General features: G+C 46.5%; 1 pseudogene; it reads left to right on the forward strand.

Annotated features, from left to right (window-relative positions):
- Window positions 1-1,841: 1,841 nt before the first annotated feature.
- LOC126096146 (5S ribosomal RNA) lies at window positions 1,842-1,959 on the forward strand (annotated as a pseudogene).
- The last annotated feature ends 16,312 nt before the right edge of the window (window positions 1,960-18,271 follow it).

An 18,271-nucleotide genomic window follows, 5' to 3' on the forward strand; every position in this document is an offset into this window, starting at 1 on the left:
CCCTCGACGATCACCAGTGGTGTACGGCCAGTGTAGGAGATCGCTCCCCACACCATGATGCCGGGTGTTGGCCCTGTGTGCCTCGGTCGTATGCAGTCCTGATTGTGGCGCTCACCTGCACGGCGCCAAACGCGCATACGACCATCATTGGCACCAAGGCAGAAGCGACTCTCATCGCTGAAGACGACACGTCTCCATTCGTCCCTCCATTCACGCCTGTCGCGACACCACTGGAGGCGGGCTGCACGATGTTGGGGCGTGAGCGGAAGACGGCCTAACGGTGTGCGGGACCGTAGCCCAGCTTCATGGAGACGGTTGCGAATGGTCCTCGCCGATACCCCAGGAGCAACAGTGTCCCTAATTTGCTGGGAAGTGGCGGTGCGGTCCCCTACGGCACTGCGTAGGATCGTACGGTCTTGGCGTGCATCCGTGCGTCGCTGCGGTCCGGTCCCAGGTCGACGGGCACGTGCACCTTCCGCCGACCACTGGCGACAACATCGATGTACTGTGGAGACCTCACGCCCCACGTGTTGAGCAATTCGGCGGTACGTCCACCCGGCCTCCCGCATGCCCACTATACGCCCTCGCTCAAAGTCCGTCAACTGCACATACGGTTCACGTCCACGCTGTCGCGGCATGCTACCAGTGTTAAAGGCTGCGATGGAGCTCCGTATGCCACGGCAAACTGGCTGACACTGACGGCGGCGGTGCACAAATGCTGCGCAGCTAGCGCCATTCGACGGCCAACACCGCGGTTCCTGGTGTGTCCGCTGTGCCGTGCGTGTGATCATTGCTTGTACAGCCCTCTCGCAGTGTCCGGAGCAAGTATGGTGGGTCTGACACACCGGTGTCAATGTGTTCTTTTTTCCATTTCCAGGAGTGTATAAGATACTGTGGTGCCTGTGTTGTTCAAAAGTACCATGCAAACTTCCTTCGGACATGCAAGCAATATCGTATTTATCCGCCGATACCGGGCAAGCGACTTTTAAGCACAATGTCTCCGCTGTATGGGAATATACATACAGATGTACGAGTGCAGTTTCCAGACACGTGGTTGACGACATATTGGTCTGGCCACGAGTAGTGCACGGATAGCCTAAGCGGTTAAGGCGACCGGCCGCGATAAGCGGGAAATCCAGGTTCGAGTACTGATCCGGCACAAATTTTCGATGATCTCATTCCACTATACAGCTGATACGAATACATTTCGTGTAGATCAGTCATAAGTCTAGGCTGTCCTTGGCCGTTGTACGCCCGATGGACCAACTACGTAATTGTTTTGCACCGCTTTTATTCTTCATTTCTTCTCAACGCTACCGTAGCTCCCCCATTCATTCAGCAATGAACGTTTAAGGCTTTTTGGATTCCTTTCGGCTTCCACCTGACTTGCTTTTTGTGTAATTCCGATTATATTTACGAATCATAAGAGAAGACCAAGAGGGAACAGTAAGACTAGAAGACCAAGAAGGAAGTGCTCGAATTAAAAAGGGTGTTAGACAGGAACGTAGTCTTTCACCCCTGCTGTTCAGTCTGTACATCGAAGAAGCGATAATGAAAATAAAAGAAATGTTCAGGAGTAGGACTAAAATTCAAGGTGAAAGGATGTTAATGACAAGATAGCTGATCACATTGCTATCGTCAGTGAAAGTGAAGAAGAAATACAGGCTCTGTTGGATGGAATGAACAGTCTAATGAGTACAGAATATGGATTGAGAGTAAATCGAAGAAAGACGAAAGTAATGAGAAGAACCAGAAATAAGAACAGTGAGAAACTTAACGTCAGAGCTGGCGATCATGAAGTAGACGAAGTTAAGAAATTCTGTGACATAAGTTGCACAGTAGGCAACGGCTCTGCCGCAGTGGATACACCGGTTCCCGTCAGATCATCGAAGTTAAGCGCTGTCGAGCGTGGCCGGCACTTGGATGGGTGCCCATCTGGGCCGCCATGCGCTGTTGCCATTTTCCGGGGTGCACTCAGCCTCGTGATGCCAATTGAGGAGCTACTTGTCCGAATAGTAGCGGCTCGGGTCAAAGAAAAGCATCGTAACGACAGGCAGAACAGTTTGCTGAACACACGCTCCTCCTATCCGCATACGAATCTGAGGATGACACGGCGGTCGGATGGTACCGATGGGCCAAGTTGCACAATAATCCATGAGGGACGGAGCAGGGAGGATACAAGAAGCACACTAGCACTGGTAAGAAGGGCACTCCTGGACAGCACAAATAAATTTGGCGTTAATGGGCTATGTCAGCAGAAAACCAACGTCAGCGCCTTTGCTAACAGCACGACATCGCCTGCAGAACTTTTCCTGAGTGTGACCATATCGGTTGGACCGAAGACAAAAAAATTATGGCCTGGTCAGATGAGTCCCGTTTTCAGTTGGTAAAGAGCTAATGGTAGGGTTCGAGTGTGGTGCAGACCTCACGAAACCATGGAACCTGGTTGTGAACAAGACGCTGTGCAAGCTGGTGGTGTCTCCATAATGGTGTGGACTGTATTTATGTGGAATGGACGGGGTCCTCTGGTCAAACTGAACCGATCATTAGCTGGAAATGGTTATGTTCGGCTACTTGGAGATGATTTGCAGCCCTTCATGGAGGAAGAAACGTCCTACAAACATGCATCCAGAAATGGAATGTGTGGGTGCAATGACAACAAATCGTCCCGGAATACAGTATAGAGCTGCATACCACCCACTCACAACAGATGCCCAAAGTGGACTCCATGGGATTGTAGGTGGTGGGGATAGTAGCGGTTGTCATCCAGGATACATACAATAGTACTTTGGCTTACACCACGTTGGCAGACTACACGCCTGGAGCTTATAGTAGGGTTCGCCTCAGTATCCAGTAGAGCCCGGTCCTCCAAATCTACTGTGCACACAGTCCACCGCCTCCCTGCACTTCGTCTGTCTGGAAGAACCTATGATAACACAACGCCCCAAACGACTTGAAATGTTGTGTGATGCCGTTGGTGTCTGTGAGAGCACTTGTTTTGGTATAACCGTGCTGCCTCCTCAATTACACAGCTTGAAACACACAAGGAACACACTTCACGTGATCAGAGGAAGTTTCATTCGCCAGCGCCATCTGCGGTAGCAACGATGCACTTCTGGGCACATGTTCTTAGGACCTTATCCCTCCATTTACAGTCAGTTATCCGTCCCTGCAGTTAGTCGGTTTTATCATTGTTCACCATGTTTATAGTTTATCTATAGGTTGTGACGAGTGAGTTCGCGAGTATCAAAATATGTGACACATAGGACACTATCTTCTGAGTGCATTGACTTGGGAGCTCAAATTTTTTACGCAGGCAAGAGGGGCCGTAAACATTAGTATTTGACGTAAATTTCAATGTGATACCTCCACCCGTTCCTGGGGAAAAGGGGTCTTAACAGATCATGTAAGGGTTTCGTTTTTACCGACTGAGGTACGTGACCCTAAAAAAAACAATGTGGTAGTAAGAAAACATGTTTAAGTTTGTAGGTGATTGTGCTATGTTCTCGGTACAGAGACGTGCCACCTCAGCCGCTAACGACTGAGCCCAGCTGGCCATCGAGTCGAACTGCACTTCGATGACAGATAAGTTGCACAGCACTAAAATACGCTCGCCAGCGCAACGGTGGATTCATTGGTTAGGAGGACACCGTGTGGATAATATAACACGTGAATTGTTAGTTAACTTTATTACAATAGAGATAAGAAGAGTTAAACTTCATACAATCCATTTCCACAAGAATGTCTTAGGTACACTGTAAAACAAAAAAAGACAAAAAAGAAAAACGAAGAAATTGTCAGAATGGGACAGAAATCGATAGATGTGCTTTACATAAACAGACAAACAAATGGTTACAGTTTCATAAAGACTGGATGAATTTTTGAAGAGAAATAGCTTCACAAATTGAGCAGTTCAATAACGTGTTGGCCCACCTCCCGCCCTAATGCAAACAGCCATTCGGCTCAGCATTAATTGATATCGTTGGATATTCTCCTGAGGGGTATCGTACCAAATTATGTTCAATTGGTACGTTAGATCGTCAAAATCCCGAGCTAGTTGGAAGTCCCTGCCCATAATGCTCCCAACGTCCTCAATAGAGGAGAGATCTGGCTAACTTGCTGGGCAACGTAGTGTTTGGCAAGCACGAAGACAAGCAACAGAATCTCACGCAACATGCAGGCAGGCATCACCTTGCTAAAATGTAAGATCGGGATGGCTTTCCATGAAGGGCAACAAAAAGAGAGCGTAGAATAGCGACGACGTACCGTGTGCTGTACGGATTGCAAATAAAGGGGCCCTGAGAAGTAACGAAACGGTACCCTAGACCACCACTCCTGATTTTTGAGCCATATAGAGGACGACAGTCGGGGTAGTATCCCACCGCGGGCTGGAGCGTCTCCACATACTTCCTCGGACTGAAATCTCATTGACACTAGAAGAACTATCTTCAGCCAAGATTCCCGCTTCAAACTGAGCCTCGACGAGCAGCGAAGAGGTGTCTGGAGACACTCCAGACACCAACCAAACTGTCGCCCGCCGTACGGCCCAACAACCACGAGCGCTGGTCTGGAGTGCCATTTCTTTCCATAGCAGGACTCCTTGGTAGTAGGATCCCTTGGGTTGCCATCCTCAGCACCTTAATAGCACAGTGCTATATCGACGATATTCTACGCCCTGTTTTGTCGTCCTTGATGACAAGCCATCCTGGTCTTACATTTCAGCAAGATAATGCCTGGACATTCCGAGAGTTTCTTCTGCTTATTTTCGTGATTCCAAACCCTACCTTGGGCAGCAAGGTCACCGGATCTCTCCAAATTCGGAACGTTTGGAGGATTATGAGCAGGGTCCTCCATCCAGTTAGAGATGTTGAGGATCTAAGGCAACATTTGGACATAAATTAGCACGATATCCCTCAGAAGGACACCCAGCAACTCTATCAATGAATGCCAAGCCAAATAACTGCTTGCATATTGGCAAGAGGTGGACCAACTCATTATTGACTTGCTCAGTTTGTGAAGCTCTTTCTCTTGAACAAATCATTCAATTGTTTCTGGATTTGTAATCATTTGCTTTTCTGTACATGTACATCGCATCTACTGATTTCCATTACATTCCGATAATTGCATCCTGGTGCGTCTTTATTTTGTTTTGTTTATGGAACATTAACGTATCACAGGATGCAGCCAAATTACATGTCTCTTCACTTGAAGTATAATTGACGTAACTTCATAGTTTTCCAAAGACACAGATTACATAGGTGCTGTGCTAGAAGATGATTATCGTCGTCTTATTCGATTATCGCAAAATGGGCGGAGCGGTTCTGTGCTCAGCTGTAAGTGGAAGAGTCGTTGTGGTGACGAAGCGAAACGTTTGAAGGCGTGGCTGCGCCGGTTGGCTCATTCGTCCATGCAGTCTGCAGCGACTGTCGTTTCTTTCGGTTGCGATGCGAGGTACCAACCTTGCTTTTACACCTCGCTCTTCGGACGACACCACAAGAATAATTGTAGACATACATCTCTCTTTTCTGCTTCAGTTGTACGTCAGAGATCGTCAATATTAGCGGCAGGTAAGTGGTACAGCGACAGTCTCCCGGGAAGTCAAGCTCATATTCCAGAATGAAATTTTCACTCTACAGCGAAGTGTACGCTGATATGAAACTTTCTGGCAGATTGAAACTGCGTGCCAGACCGAGACTCGAACTCAAGACCTTTGCCTTATGCGGGCAAATGCTCTACCGACTGAGTAACCAAAGCACTACTCACAACCCGTCCTTACAGCTCTACTTCCCCCAGTACCTCATCTCCTACCTTCCAAACTTCACAGAAGCTGTCCTGAAATCCTTGCAGGACTAGCACTGCTGGAAGAAAGGCTACTGCAGGAAGTTTCATATCAACGCACACTCCACTGCAGAGTGAAAATTTCATTCCGGAAATATCTTCCAGGCTGTGGCTAAGCCATGTCTCTGCAGTATCCTTTCTTTCAGGAGAGCTAGTCTTACAAGGTTTGCAGAAGAGTGTCTACGAAATTTGGAAGATAAGAGACGAGGTACTGGTGGATGTAAAGCTGCGAGGACGGATTCTGAATCGTGCTAAGTCGGTACAGCACTTTCCCACGTAAGTCAAAGGTCCCGAGTTCGAGCCTCGATCCGGTACACAGTTTTAATCTGCCAGGAAGTTTGAAAGATTGTTTCGAAAGGGCGAGAGATATGGACAACGTGCTCGCCGGTGCAACAGTCGAACACTCTCTGTACCGAGGGAGATCAGGACACACTGCAACCCATCTTATACGGTATTGCGGAGGGTGTTTTCTCCTCTTCCCTGGTGCATTCGCGAATGGTGCGTGGCAAGAATAATTGTCGGCCAGCCTCAAATGGTTCAAATGGCACTAAGCACTATGGGATTTAACATCTGAGGTCATCAGTCCCCTAGACTTAGAACTACTTAAACCTGACTAACCTAAGGACATCACACACATCCATACCCGAGGCAGGATTCGAACCTGCGACCGTAGCAGCAGCGCGGTTCCGGACTGAAGCGCCTAGAACCGCACGGCCACAGTGGCCGGCGGTCAGCCTCAGTATTAGCTGTAATATTCCTGATTTCCTCAGTGTAGTAATTTCACAAGACATACGTGCGAGGAATAATACACTCCTGGAAATTGAAATAAGAACACCGTGAATTCATTGTCCCAGGAAGGGGAAACTTTATTGACACATTCCTGGGGTCAGATACATCACATGATCACACTGACAGAACCACAGGCACATAGACACAGGCAACAGAGCATGCACAATGTCGGCACTAGTACAGTGTATATCCACCTTTCGCAGCAATGCAGGCTGCTATTCTCCCATGGAGACGGTCGTAGAGATGCTGGATGTAGTCCTGTGGAACGGCTTGCCATGCCATTTCCACCTGGCGCCTCAGTTGGACCAGCGTTCGTGCTGGACGTGCAGACCGCGTGAGACGACGCTTCATCCAGTCCCAAACATGCTCAATGGGGGACAGATCCGGAGATCTTGCTGGCCAGGGTAGTTGACTTACACCTTCTAGAGCACGTTGGGTGGCACGGGATACATGCGGACGTGCATTGTCCTGTTGGAACAGCAAGTTCCCTTGCCGGTCTAGGAATGCTAGAACGATGGGTTCGATGACGGTTTGGACGTACCGTGCACTATTCAGTGTCCCCTCGACGATCACCAGTGGTGTACGGCCAGTGTAGGAGATCGCTCCCCACACCATGATGCCGGGTGTTGGCCCTGTGTGCCTCGGTCGTATGCAGTCCTGATTGTGGCGCTCACCTGCACGGCGCCAAACACGCATACGACCATCATTGGCACCAAGGCAGAAGCGACTCTCATCGCTGAAGACGACACGTCTCCATTCGTCCCTCCATTCACGCCTGTCGCGACACCACTGGAGGCGGGCTGCACGATGTTGGGGCGTGAGCGGAAGACGGCCTAACGGTGTGCGGGACCGTAGCCCAGCTTCATGGAGACGGTTGCGAATGGTCCTCGCCGATACCCCAGGAGCAACAGTGTCCCTAATTTGCTGGGAAGTGGCGGTGCGGTCCCCTACGGCACTGCGTAGGATCCTACGGTCTTGGCGTGCATCCGTGCGTCGCTGCGGTCCGGTCCCAGGTCGACGGGCACGTGCACCTTCCGCCGACCACTGGCGACAACATCGATGTACTGTGGAGACCTCACGCCCCACGTGTTGAGCAATTCGGCGGTACGTCCACCCGGCCTCCCGCATGCCCACTATACGCCCTCGCTCAAAGTCCGTCAACTGCACATACGGTTCACGTCCTCGCTGTCGCGGCATGCTACCAGTGTTAAAGACTGCGATGGAGCTCCGTATGCCACGGCAAACTGGCTGACACTGACGGCGGCGGTGCACAAATGCTGCGCAGCTAGCGCCATTCGACGGCCAACACCGCGGTTCCTGGTGTGTCCGCTGTGCCGTGCGTGTGATAATTGCTTGTACAGCCCTCTCGCAGTGTCCGGAGCAAGTATGGTGGGTCTGACACACCGGTGTCAATGTGTTCTTTTTTCCATTTCCAGGAGTGTTTGTTATCTCACTCTTTCCGGTAAGTGCTCTCTCGTAATTTTGATAGCGAACCATCATGCACGTCATCTCTCTCTGCTACCGGAGTTTGTTGAATGTATCTGTAATACTCTCGCGCCTACTAATCGATCCCATAAGGTGCCGCTCTTCGTTGGATCTTTTGTATCTCATTTACCAATTCTACCGAGTAAGCGTCTCAGTATGATGGGGAATGTTCAAGAATCGGTCAAATAAGTGTTTTGAAAGTGACTTCTTTCGTGATTCTATAACATTTTCTTAAGATTCTGGCCCATGCTTTTCCTAGAATTTCACTTAGGTAATTCCAGACAACGTTGTTGTCGTCGTTGTTGTTGTTGTTATTGTGGTGGTTGTCTTCAGTCTGGACAATGGTTTGATGCAGCTCACCATGCTATCCTGCCTTTTGCAAGCCTCTTCATCACCGAGTATCTGCTGCAATTTTTACCATCTACTCTTCCCTCAAAAATTAAATTGGTGACCCTTTGATATCTCAGAATATCTCTGAGTGCGTCCTATCAAGCGATTCCTTCTATATCTACATCTACTTGAATACTCTGCAAATCACACTTAACTGACTGGCAGAGGGCTCATCGAACTACCTTCACAATAATTCTCTATTACCCCACTTTCGAACAGTGCTGGGAAAAAACGAACCCGTATATCTTTCCGTACGAGCTCTGATTTCCCTCGTTGCATTGTGATGATCGTTTCTCCCTAGGTAGTTCGGCGTCAACAAAATATTTTCGCATTCTAAAGGAGAGTTCGTGATTGAAATTTCGTGAGAAGACCCTACCACAATGAGAAACGCCTTTGTTTCAATGATGTCTACGTCAAATCCTGTATCATTTCCGTGACGCTCTCTCATTTCACGATAGTACAAAACGTGCTGCTCCTCTTTGAACTTTCTCGATGTACTCCGTTAATCTTATCTGGTAAGGATCCCAAAACGCGCAGCAGCACTCCAAAAGAGGACGGCCAGGCCCATTGAAGGCAGTCTCGTTACTAAATACGTTGCTTCTTCTGAGTATTCTGCCAATAAAACGCAGTCTTTGATTCGCCTTCCCCACTACACTTCCTATGTGTTCTTTCCAATTTAAGTTGTTTGTAATTGTAATTCGTAGGTATTTAGTTGAATTTACTGTGTAACCTAAGTTTAGCGGAATTCTTTAACGCTCATGTGCATGATCTCACTCTTTTCATTATTTAAGGTCAACTGCCTATTTCGCACCATACAGGTATCTTTCCTAAATCGTTTTGCAATCTGTTTTGATCTTATGTTGACTTTACTAGACAATAAACAACAGCATCATAGGCATACAACCTAAGACGGCTGCTCAGATTGTCTCTTAAATCGTTCATACAGATAAGGAACACCAGAGCGCCTGTACACTGCCTTGGAGAACGCCAAGTATCACTTCTGTTTTACTCTGTGACTTTCTGTCAATTACTGCGAACTGCGACGTCTCTGACAGATATTCACGAATCCAGCCGCGTAACGCAGTTTGATTACAAGCCGCTTGTGAGGTACAGTATCAAAAGCCTTCTGGGAAACTAGAAATACGGAATCAATTTCAAATCCCTTGTCAACAGCAGGGAGCACTTTGCGTGAGTAAAGAATTAGTTGTTTTTCACAAGAACGATGTTTTCTACATCCGTCTTGAATGTGTGCCAATAGACCGTTCTCTTCGAGGCAGTTCATGATGTTCGAACACAATATACACTCATGTTCAGAAAAAGCAGAACACCTTGAACGACTAGAGATAGGAAGTTTATACTCACAGGGCATGTACATTAGTATGATCTGCAGAAAGCATTTGAACCACGTTGGCGCGTGGGTTCAAGGTCAACGATGACATCACGGTGCAACACCGTCTACTGGTAACCTGTGCCTGCGATACTCGTTGTCGCCATAAACAGAAAGTAATGGATCAGTGTGACTTGAGCTGAGGTGCAGGATGCCTCGCAGACGTATGGGCGAATCGTACCGTCAAATCAGTGAGTTTGAAAGAAAGCTCATTATAAAAAAAAAATGTTTCAAATGCCTCTGAGCACTATGGGACTGAACTTCTGAGGTCATCAGTCCCCTAGAACTTAGAACCACTTAGACCTAACTAACCTAAGGACATCACATACATCCATCCCTGAGGCAGGATTCGAACCTGCGACCGTAGCGGTAGCGCAGTTCCAGACTGTTTCGCTAGAACCGCTCGGCTACCCCGGCCGGTAGAGGTCATTATAATGAGTATTATTGGCATGACAGAAAGTGATGCATCCTTCCGGAAAATTGCTGCTCGTGTGCGTCGAAATCTTTCAGCAGTGCAACGGGTGTGTGCAGAATGGTACACAGAAGGCCGTGGAACAGAACACGATGACATGGGTCAGGTCGCACCTTCCAAGCCAACCCCCCCCCCCCTCCCCTCCGGGAAGACTGACACTTCATCCGAATGATGTAGCAGGACAAACCCGCGTCCTCCTCGGCTCTGGCATAACAGTGGAACAGTGAATGTACCACATCGAACACCATCAGCGGTGAAAGTGCGTTGCCGTTTATTACGGCATGGGTTACACACACGTCGTCCACTTCTCCGTCTAGCTTTGACGAATGTGCAGAAACAAACTAGACGGCCATGGTGTATGGAGCGACGTCACTGGGGACGGGAATGGTATCATATGGCGTTTTAGGACGGATCAACGTTCTGACTGTCTGAAAATGATGGCCGCATTTTAGTTCGCCGCAGACAGGGAGAACGGAATCTCACTAACTTTATTCGCACAAGAGATACAGCGCCAACTCAGGGCATTATATTGCGGGATGCTATTGGGTACAACCACAAATCATAGTTGGTGCGTGTCCAGGACTCTGTAACCGATTTAACCTACGTGAATGACTTTCAGCTACCCGTAGCCATAGCCTTTCTGCACAACACCCCAGGCGCTATTTTTCAGCGAGACAGTGCACGAACGCATGTTGATGCACGGACACGTGCTTTCTTGATGTCACGGGATGTCAGCCTTTTGCCCTGGTCCGCCAGATCACCATACTTATCGCCAGTCGAAAATGTGTGGGATGTGGTGAAACGAGGGTCGCAGCTTTGTGACCCAGTGGAACCAGGTGAACGCAGCATGGTTGGCTATGCCACAGGACGCCATTCGCGCCCTATTCGCGTCGATGCTATCACGCATGGAACAAGTTATCAGGGCCTATGGTGGACTCTGTGCCTAACAGGCAACAGACCACATGCTGAACCGAGGTGACTGAAATGCTAATCATTTCTGCAGAACATATTGTAAGTGGGCTTCTTCTGTGTCGGCAGCTCTGTGTAACGCTTTGCATTGGATCTCTGACTGCGGTTTCTGTGTAAGAGACTCTGTGGCTGGTCGGACTCGTTGGAAGTTAATCACCAGTACTGTTGGGCAGTTGGAAGTTAGTCGCCAGCAGTGATGGAAGTACTGTTGGGCAGTTGGAGGTCAACAGCCAACCGTGATGGATGTTTAATGTGAGAAATGTGAGAAGTTAGCATTGATGGAGGGTAGACGTCTGAAGTGTTAGCGTAGACTAACGATCTGGAAGTACCCGACTTGGAGATTGAAAATTATTCATCAATATATATCTGTGTACTGGATGTCAATGACGATTTATGTTCGTGTTTGAACTGGATGTCACATTATTAAGGTAAAAACTACATTATTTAGTTTGCAACAAACTCTTTCCTTTGCTTCAAAAAATGGCTCTGAGCACTATGCGACTTAACTTCTGAGGTCATGAGTCGCCTAGAACTTAGAACTAATTAAACCTAACTAACCTAAGGACATCACACACATCCATGCCCGAGGCAGGATTCGAACCTGCGACCGTAGCGGTCGCTTGGCTCCAGACTGTAGCGCCTAGAACCGCACGGCCACTCCGACCGGCTTTTTCCTTTGCTAACCACATGCCTATTAATAGTTGGTGGCTTTAGTATTTAGAATCTTTTATTAGCTGGCAGTACTGACGCTCGCTGTATTGCAGTAGTTCGCGTAATGAATATTTTTGTGAGGTAAGTACTTAATGAAATGTATAGGTTACTGTCAGGACTGCTTCTTATTCAGGGCCATTCTTTTGTATTAATTATTTGAAGTCAGGTTGTAATTTTTTTTGAGCAGTCAGATTGCGTTGCGCTACAATATTGTGCGTCAGTGTTGACATGATAAGAAAAAGTAAAGAGAAAGTAGGCTCAGTACGTTCAGTTTTACTCAGCTGTTTCAGAATCATGCAACGTAGAAGTTTCATCTTCTCAGTCGTTCAGTATTTTGAGTGCAGATTCACATATTTAAATAATGAAATTTCAATATTAATGTATATTTCCTGTGAATATGAACATCCTACGTCCAGTCGGTCAAGGTTTTTTCTGAACATAAGTGTATGTTCCAAAATCTTGATGCACATTGACGTTAATGATATGGGCCTGCAATTTAGTGGATTACTCCTACTGTCTTTCTTGAATATTAGTGTGATCTGTGCAGCTTTCCAGTCTTTGGGTACGGACCTTTCGTCGAGTGATCGGTTGTATCTGATTGATAAGTATGGAGCTACTGCATCAGCATACTCTGAAGGGAACCTAGTTGACTTATAGTCTGGACCGGAAGATTTTATTTTATTAAATGGTTTAAGTTGCTTCACTACTGCTTCTACTGCTAAGAAACTCATGTTGGCAGATGTTCGTGATTGGAATTCTTGAATATTTACTTCGTCTTCTATGCTTAAGGAATTTCGGAGGCTGTGTTTAGTAGCTGTGCTTTAGCAGCACTGTCACCGACAGTATTTCCATTGACATCGTGCAGAGAAAGCATTCATTGTCTGTTGCTGGTTGCATCCCTTACATACGACCAGGTCTCTTTGGATTTTCTGCCAGGTTTCGAGACAAAATTTCTTGTGGAAACTATTAGAGGCATTTCGCATTGAATTCCGCGCTAAATTTCGAGCTTCTGTAAAAGGTCGCCAGTCTTGGGGATTCTGCATTCGTTTAAATAGGGCGTGCTTTTTTTCGTTGTTTCTGCAACAGTGCTCTGACTTGTTTCGTGCACCATGGGGGCTCAGCTCCGTCGTTTGTTAATTTATTTGGTACAAATATGTCAATTGTCGTCGATATTATTTCTTTGAATTCAAGCCACATCTGGTCTAAAGTTATGTTGTTAATTTGGTGGTTGTAGAAATTGTCCTCAAGGGAGGCGTCCGGCGAACGTTTATCTGCTTTATATTCATAGATATAATTTTCGTTTATAATTGGAGGATTTGGAAGTGACAGTATTCAAACTCGGTCCATCAACCCTATGTTTACTAATCCCTGTACCCGTTTTGATGCTCTTCGTTAGCTGAGGATTACTTTTTTTTCGGATCAGAAATAATCAGTCGCCTGCCGAGGAAATTTTTATTAAATTATCTTCTTGACTAGTTTCGGCAAATTAATTGCCATCCTCAGAAGTTCATACAATTAATCTTGCTCCAACATCTGGCGACAGTTTTTTTTTATCTGACCAGTTATAAGGTTTAAAATTTTATTCATGGCTGTCAATCAGCAGCTGTGAAGCACGTTTTAAGACAAAATAATCAATCGTCAGTTGCACAAATTTTTATGCAATTTTCTTCTTGACTAGGTTCGGCAAATTAATTTTCCGTCATCAGAAGGTCCTCACGACTTTAGCCAGCTTTCAGTGCCTATAACGATTTGAGCGTAAGTGCTTTCTACACACATAAAAAAAAAGGTTTGCATCAGCCCGGTTCCAAGAACTCCTGAAGAGAGTCGTTGACTGTGGATGTTGTATCACAGGCATAGTCCCTTTGTCTGATCAGAGATGTCACTAAACCCGCCAAAGATGTAAACAACCGTGCATGAGCAGCGCCTATTAGACCTAGGGGATCCGACAGTCGATCAGTTCCAGTCATTCCACCAGGAAGGAGGTACACGGCTCGTGTTGTGTCTAGTCCAACCATTCCTAGACGGTCAGTACCGCGGATCGATTGCGTCCGCATGGTTACTTTGTGCCAGGAAGGGCTCTCAACAAGGGATGCGCAACTTCACTCCCGACGTCCATGGCGAGGTCCATCTTTGCAACTACGACTCCATGCAGCGCGGTAGAGATGGGCCCAACAACATGCCGAATGGACCGCTCAGTATTGGTATCACGTTCTCTTCACCGATGAGTGTCGTATATGCCTTCAACCAGACAATCTTCGGAGACGTGTTTGGAAGCAATCCGGTCAGGTTGAGCGCCTTAGAGACACTGTCCAGCGAGTGTAGCAAGGTGGAGGTTCCCTGATGTTTTGAGGTGCCACTATGTGGGGCCGACGTACGCCGCTGGTGGTCATGGAAGGCGTCGTAACGGCTGTACAATACGTGAATGCCATCCTCCGACCGATATTGCAACCATATTGGCAGCATATTAACGAAGCATTCGTCTTCAGGGATGACAATTCGCTCCCCCATCGTGCACATCTTGTTAATGACTTCCTTCAGGATAACGACATCGTTCGACTAGAGTAGCCAGCGTGTTCTCCAGACATGAACCCTATCGAAAATACCTGGTATAGATTGAAAAGGGCTCTTTATGGACAACGTGACCCATCAACCACTCTGAGGGATCTTCGCCGAATACCATTGAGGAGTGGGAGAATGTGGGCCAAAAGTGCCTTTATGAACTTGTGGATAGTATGCCACGACGAATACAGGCATGCATCAATGAAAGAGGACGTGCTACTGGGTATTCGAGGTACCGGTGTGTACAGCAGTCTAGACCACCACCTCTGAAGGTCTCGCTGTATGGTGGTACAACATGCAATGTGTGGTTTTCATGAGCAATAAACAGATCGGAAATGATGTCTATGTTGATCTCTATTCCAATTTTCTGTACAGGTTCCGGAACTGTCGGAACCGAGGTGACGCAAAACTTTTTTTGATATACGTATTAGCGTATGGAGCTCTGCTATTTTCCCAACACTGGTACGGCCATTTACAACTTTTATACCGATGGTTCCTAGCTCTATGTTTTTCCTGTGTCCGATCTGCACCCTTTGAGATTGAAGCCATTTATGTGTTTCCCTGAGACCCTCTAAACTAAAAAACCTCCACGCCAAACAGCCCTCTCTTCTTGTGTAACTTCCTTCTGCATGTGATGGACTCTCGACCCATTTAGCGGAACGCGAAACTCCACCTCCCTATGGCGCGACGAGAAATCTGCAGGCTACACGGTAGGCTGCAAATAGCGAGCACTGCTTTCATCTTGCAAGCAAGGGTGGTACAGCCTTTACCAGTTCCGATCGCCACTCGAAACCACAGAGAATCTCTTCCAATCGCCGGCCGGAGTGGTCGTGCGGTTCTAGGCGCTACAGTAGGGAACCGAGCGACCGCTACGGTCGCAGGTTCGATTCCTGCCTCGTGCATGAATGTGTGTGATGTTCTTAGGTTAGTTAGGTTTAATTAGTTCTACGTTCTAGGCGACTGATGAACTCAGAAGTTAAGTCGCATAGTGCTCAGAGTCACTTTTTTCTCTTCCGATCCATAGCTATACACATCATTAGTAGTGACATGAGCCACCAACTGCAGTTGGATGCACCCTGTGCTGTTCATGGTATCTGGAAGGACCCATTCCACATCTGGAATGACTCCATCCATTTTTCACTTGGGGTGTGTATTGGCTTTCTTCCCGTGCTTGGCAACCATGCTCCTTGGGGGCCCCATAACTCGCTTGAAACTGAAGCTCCCTACTATCAATAATCCCACAATGTGTGACTGCCCGGATATTGCACGCTAATAGGTTCCCTCTGAAACAGGACAAGTGACTGCATTTGGCTGAGGGACATTGTCAACCTGATAACACCTGGAACTTTTTTGCCAGACTAACCAGTAAGGCCTTACATTCGGCCCTGCAGGAAGTCTTTCACAGCCTGCCACGTCCTGAGACGACCTCCCACTCCGATGAGGGGTCAACCTCAAAGCGAGCAGTAACTGGGCTGGCCACTGGTGTGGACCGATCGGCGAACTCTTGAGTCGTGCTGGACGTCCGCTGGATCCCCACAACTGGCCCACAACAGTGGTGTCCGTCCACTGCAGCCCCAAGCTGTGTAACCAAAGCCAACACAGCCTGGAGCTGAGAGTGAAGTTTCACCAACTTGACTCACATTTGAATACAGCAATCACAATCTCTGTCCATACTAAAGACCATGGAAGACTACACTACACAGACAAACAGAGGACTATAGGCACACACTGCAGAACTCTAATGTAGACACTAATGAAAACACAAGAATTGTGTCTAATGAATTAGATTAACACTCAGAGATTTAAAACTAAAGTACCACAGCTGAGACTAAATAGTTCGCTCCTGATTAGGAACTTGTAATATGTCACAAAAGTGGTTTACTTTCCTACACAAACGAAAACGCGAGAACTGTGTCTATTAAATATTAAATTAACATGTAGAAATTCAAAAACTAAACTGCCACGGACGTAGATGAAACTATATAATTCGCTGCTAGTTAGAAACTCTCAAAATGTTACAAAATCCGTTACTTCACTGTTGTTGCTCTGTCTTGCCAATGGCTGCTGCCTGACTTAGGCGAGTCTTTTACTCAAGTTGTGCCACAAATTTCTTTTCTCCCGAATTCTATTCAGTACTTCCTCATTAATTGCGTTATCTATCCATCTAATCTTCAGCATTATTATATAGCACCACATTTTAAAAACTTCTCTCCTCTGCTTGTCTGGACTGTTCATCGTCCCCATTTCACTTCCATGCAAGTCTATTCTCCAGTTGAACACCTTCAGAAAATACTGTCTGGCACTTAAATCTATATCGATGTCAACAAATTTTTCTTCTTCAGAAACTCTGGCTGCTGCCACTCTACATTTGATGTCTGCTCTACTTCAGGCATCATCAGTTACTTCACTGCCCAAATAGTAAAACTCATCTATTTTTAGTGTCTCATTTCCTATTCAGATTCCATCAGCATCACCTGTTTTAATTAGACTGCATTCCATTATCCTTATTTTACTTTTGTTAATGTTCATCTTGTATCCTCCTTTCATGATACTGTCCATTGACTTCAGCTGCTGTTCCAAGTCCGCTGATGTCTCTGACCGAATTATAATGTTATCGGAATACCTGAAGGTTTCTGAATAGAAGCGCCTTCATCATAATTATTTCGTGCTCTATTAAATTAGGCGATGCATTTCGGACCCTGTTGGTAAATCTTTTGGTGCAAATCGTCTAATACGTAATTTAAATTCGATCTTGAATGAGTTGAAGTAAATTTTTTTGTTATGACAAAGTTAGATGTTAGATTTCGTAAATCGAGTGCGGTAAATATGTGAGGAATAATGGAAAACAGTGAAAAACTTAGCGAACAAACAAGGAAGAAAATATTTAATCTTATGTGGTCAGCATACTTATGTATGAGAGACGCTGCATTGAAGCGTGAAGTAAGCTGGAAGATTGAGTAGGTGAGAGATCGTGACCGGAGGGCCGAAGCTGCCGGCTCGTGAGAAGCGGTAAATTCAGGTTCGAGTCCCGGTCGAGCAACAAATTTTCAATTTTCGTCATTCATTACCATAATGCCCTGTGCAGCTAAAGTCATGAATTCCCAGCCTTTCCCTGCCATTTCATATGAGTGGTTTTAGACACGTCGAATTCCTGGTCATGGAGCGTTTACCAGAGTTTTTAGCACTGGTATTCTTCCAAGTTACTATTTTTTTCCGAATGCGTATTTCAACAGCCTGTGCAGGAACAGGAACACATTGTTGAAATGATGCAGCGTTGTCCTATTACCAGTACATGTCGACTTTTTGGGACATAACAATGTCCCACGAACACGTACATTGCAAACATTACATGCGGAAGACGTGTGCCTATTTCACATACAGCGTGTCTACAATCTTCACATTGGCGACAGTGCCACACGACTTGCATTTTGTTACTGTTAAATGACAATCATTATTTTCTTCAATTAATTCTATTCATTGATGAAGAAACGTTTACACGCAATGGAATCAACACAGGTAATAATCATCGATGGTCGTTATAGTGAAAAAGATTATCCAAATTCGTTTCTCAATCAGTGTTAGGTGCAGCATGACCGGTAACATGTTGACAGCTCCGGTCTCTTTAGAAGAGGAATGATGGGAGGGAATTAGTTGTATTTTTTGAAAAACTC

The sequence above is a fragment of the Schistocerca cancellata genome, chromosome 8 (assembly GCF_023864275.1).
Source record: "Schistocerca cancellata isolate TAMUIC-IGC-003103 chromosome 8, iqSchCanc2.1, whole genome shotgun sequence".
Taxonomy (NCBI): Eukaryota; Metazoa; Arthropoda; class Insecta; order Orthoptera; family Acrididae; genus Schistocerca; species Schistocerca cancellata.